Source organism: Pseudophryne corroboree, chromosome 2, assembly GCF_028390025.1.
Source record: "Pseudophryne corroboree isolate aPseCor3 chromosome 2, aPseCor3.hap2, whole genome shotgun sequence".
Lineage (NCBI taxonomy): Eukaryota > Metazoa > Chordata > Amphibia > Anura > Myobatrachidae > Pseudophryne > Pseudophryne corroboree.
The window spans coordinates 393,349,544-393,354,070 of record NC_086445.1 but is presented as its reverse complement, the minus strand read 5'-3'; positions in this window follow the sequence as shown (position 1 = coordinate 393,354,070).

The window sequence follows — 4,527 nt, the reverse complement described above, 5'->3', positions numbered from 1 at the left end:
AACTTTTTTTTCTTTTTTGGTCCAGTGTCTAGTCTAGAATCCAGTCCTGTCTAGAATTCGGTGTTTAGAATCCAGTCCAGTGTTAGAATCCAGTCTTGTCTAGAATCCGGTGTTTAGAATCCAGTCCGGTGTTTAGAATCCAGTCCGGTGTTTAGAATCCAGTCCGGTGTTTAGAATCCAGTCCGGTGTTTAGAATCCAGTCCGGTGTTTAAAAAAAAAAAAAAAAAGTCTTGTTTTGTTTAGCAAAATTTAGTCTTGTCTTGCCTTGTCTTGTCTTGTCTAGTTTTAAATCCTCCTATGTCTACTATGCAAGCCCTGCAGGCATCTCTCGCAGCCCTGAACTCTGTATTCAGTGCTTTGAGACCAGAGCGACTAGAAGTTTTGCAGCAATCCCTAAAGCAACTGCAAAACCTACTGACTAAAATCTTGCTCATCTTGCCAGAAGTCGTTGAGAGTACATCTATCTCTAAAGAGACTCTTGTTCACAGTATGGTGACAAGAGAATCCTCTGGTTTAATTGAAGAGAAAAGATTTAAAAGTTTTCTGCGGCCCAGGCTCTCAGAAGAGGAGCGTCTGCGTCGCAGAAACTTAAACTTGTGCCTATATTGTGGGGGTTTAGGCCACTATCTGCAGACCTGTGAGTTGCGCAAGCCAAAGTGTGGTGACGAGTCTTGCCCTCTGGCCAAGTTGAGTCAGGATACAAGACCTACTCCTGTCTCTACTGTGGCAGAGGTACTTGTCACACAACCCACACTAAAAAGCTCTCTGTCCTATAATTGGGGTCCTTGGGCAAGGGAGCCCCATTATAGATTCAGGAATCAAAAAATAATGTTTTTCTCCTCTCTTGAGGTTCCTGTGGAAGCGGAGTTGCAAGCCCCTGGAGTGGTGCCCGTAGCCCAGGGTCCTGGAGTGGTGCCCGTAGCCCAGGGTCCTGGAGTGGTGCCCATAGCCCAGGGTCCTGGAGTGGTGCCCGTAGCCCAGGGTCCTGGAGTGGTGCCCGTAGCCCAGGGTCCTGGAGTGGTGCCCGTAGCCCAGGGTCCTGGAGTGGTGCCCGTAGCCCAGGGTCCTGGAGTGGTGCCCGTAGCCCAGGGTCCTGGAGTGGTGCCCGTAGCCCAGGGTCCTGGAGTGGTGCCTGATGCTCAGGTTCTTGGTGCGGTACCCGATGCCCAGAGTGCTGGAGCGGTACCCGATGCCCAGAGTGCTGGAGCGGTACCCGATGCCCAGAGTGCTGGAGCGGTACCCGATGCCCAGAGTGCTGGAGCGGTACCCGATGCCCTAGCTTATAGAGGGACATCAAATATTATAGTTCAGGTGTCCATACCGGAAGGGGTCTCAGAAGCTGTCACCCCAGGTAGGGACTTGAAAAGCGCAACCCAAGAAAGGGTCTCTAAAACCATAGTTCTTGAAGGGAACTCGAGAAGCAAAACCCCAGAAGGGATCTTTGAAGTAATATCTCCAAGTGGGGTCTCGAGAGACTCAGCCCCAAAGAAGGGTCTAGAAGTCGCTTCCCCAGGAAAGAACTTAAGAAGCATAGCATTAGTGGAGGATCTGAACGTTATTGCTTCAGCAAAAGTCCCGGAAGTCATAGTCCCGGGAGAACTTTCGATAATTATCGACTCAGAGAGGGAGGCCGATGGCCCGATCCCAGTCAGGGAGGCCAACGGCCCGGTCCCAGTAAAAGAATCCGAGGTGCTGGCCCCAGCGGGGTTCCCGGAGGCCACTGCCCCGGCGGGGTTCCCGGAGGCCACTGCCCCGGCGGGGTTCCCGGAGGCCACTGCCCCGGCGGGGTTCCCGGAGGCCACTGCCCCGGCGGGGTTCCCGGAGGCCACTGCCCCGGGTGGGGTTCAGGAAGTCACTGCCCTGGGTGGGGTTCAGAAAGTCACTGCCCCGGGTGGGGTTCAGAAAGTCACTGCCCCGGGTGGGGTTCAGAAAGTCACTGCCCCGGGTGGGGTTCAGAAAGTCACTGCCCCGGGTGGTGTTCAGAGAGTCTCAGCCTCGAGTAAGGTCAATAGTGACCAGGTCCTAGCAAAGCACTCCAGTCAGTCAGATGAGAAGGAAACAGATCCTGACTCTGATATCTCAACATCCATAATCTTTGATGGGGACTTAGCCCAATTTTTGACACTTTACAAACACTATTACATTATTATGTTGTCTAGACCATTTCTGGGCATCACTTCAGAGAACATTGTGCTTTATCTGATTTATTCTTTTAGAGGAGAGCCTTTTGAGTGGGCGACCAGCCTAATGAAAGCTGAAGATCCCATTCTTCAGGATCCCTTAGCATTCAGTGATGCAATTATTAAAAGATATGGTTCCAAAGAAATTGGTTCAGGTTCCTCTAGGTCACCCGTCTTATATACTGAGAGTCCACCAAATACTGTAAACTCAGCACAAGAGTCTCAGCCCGTTGTTTTGACTGCAGGATGTGCTTTTCTGACTTCTTCTTCTAATAATAGTACTTTACCAGAAAGTTCAGCTCCCAAGGGTAAGAGACCTGTCTCTGATTTGAACGCAGCCTTGCTGGGTGGTACCATCAGTTCAGACAATGTGTGGGGAATTACCTTGGTCAGACCTAAAGAGCTTTGTAAAAAGAAGAAGAAGAAAAAGAAATAATTTTTGACTCTTGCCTTGATAAAAAAAAAAAAAAGTTTTTTTTGTTTTTTCCCCTTGTCTTGTGTCCAGTGGCCACCATCAAGGGGAGGGCACTGTTACAAGTTGTTGCTACAGCTTGTTTTTGTTTTCTTGTCTGTTAGACCAGTGTGTCAGGGTTTTTTTTTGTATCCCTTGTTCTGGATAGTCTGAATTTTGGGGTCTTTTGACCCCTCCTCAAGGGGGGGGTAATGTTATGAGCCACGGCTGTGGCTCATTCCTGTTTTGCAGTTTTGTTCTGTATTTCATGTTATACTTCTGTTTATGTTCCCCGTGGGTGTCATGGGGTGCTCGGAGCTCACCCTTAAGGAGGGGATACTGTTATGAACCACAGGTAGTGGTTCATTCCTATTTTATGTTTATAAAGTTGTCTTGCATGCCAGGATTTCCTGTTGCTCTGTTTTAGAATACTCTTGTCTGCTGCCGCTGGTGAGTCTGTGTAATTGCAGCTTGTTCCCTTGTGTTCAGCCTCACCTGGCTGCTAATTGCATCTGGTCAGTTTGGAATCTTGCAACAAGGCAGCTGCATGGGATTATTAATTAGGCCTCTCTGTTATATGCTGGCTGTTTGCAATTCACAGATGCTGGTGATATTCCTTGGTTTGCAGTCTGCTTGAGTTCTGAGCTTGGTTCCTGCTAGTTCCTGAGCTTCCTGTGTCGATTCCTGTGTCAGTCCCTGTGTCGATTCCTATGTCTGATCCCGTGTACTGCCGTGAGGCGTTCCTGTCCTGAGGTCCAGTACCGTTGCCTGTGCAAGTTTCTGGCTTCTTGGTGTCCACCGGTCTGCCGTTTGGGATTCTGCCTGTCCTCCAGTTCTGAGAGTCTGTGTCAGCAGCATTGGGAGTTCCTGTCCGTTTGCCAGTATTCGTACCGGTTCCGTGAGTAGCGGCACTACCGCATCCGTCGGCCTAGGCTGCTGTATTCCCTTATTATTTCTGTCACTGGTGTTTTGCAGAGGGTTCTGCTTATGCTGTCACTGCTGGTACACAAAAGTATTGTCGGCGTGTGGTCGGCATTTCCTTTGTTGTTCTTTTCCTTTGGCGGCAAGCCGCACATACTTTGGTTTTAGGTTTGTTAGTAGCCCCTGGCCTTGTTGTTTAGTCAGAGGGCCCCTTGTTATCACCCTGTCTCGGTTCACTCTTTGTCTCTCATTAAGACCTGAGGGGGCATCGAAGTTGGGCAGACGTAATCCGCCCTTCAAACGCGGCTGCCATGGGCTCAAGCAACCATAGTCTCGCAAGAGTGTACTGACAGCACGGGTGAGACAACGGAGATAGGGCGCCAGGGGCTATTCCCTTTCCATTCCCCTTTCCCAGCATTCCGTCCTGGTGCTCTGGACTCGCTTCATAACATCTCCCTTGTTCTGAGCACCAGGAACCTAACACATGTACTTGATTGTTAAAGCTATTGTCCCTATTGAATCTTTTCATCTGGCCACACATCATATTCAGGGGAAAGCATGGAGAGGGGTTGCCAGGACAACTCAATGTCACCAGTTGCTCACAATAAACAGCCCAGTTTTGTCGGCCATTGTATTCACCACTTCCAAAAACTATGAATGTTATTAACTTTAAGTAATGCTATATTGTAAATCTATGCTTTGACAACTGCTGCACACATATGCACATGAATAGGAGCAAGGCTTTTAGTTAACACAATACATTCAATCATTTCAGTTCATTTTTACTATAATTAAAAATCTATTTTTATTTCTATTTATTTTTTAAACAGTGGTGTCACTCGGTTTGGTGTCACCCAGTGTGGTATATGGACACCCAATATATAGGGGTGTGGGGGAGGGGGCGTGGTCTAATGGCATATCTCCATTTGTATTACTCAGGAGGAGTGGCCAGTATTCCTGGAGATGCTGGGCTGC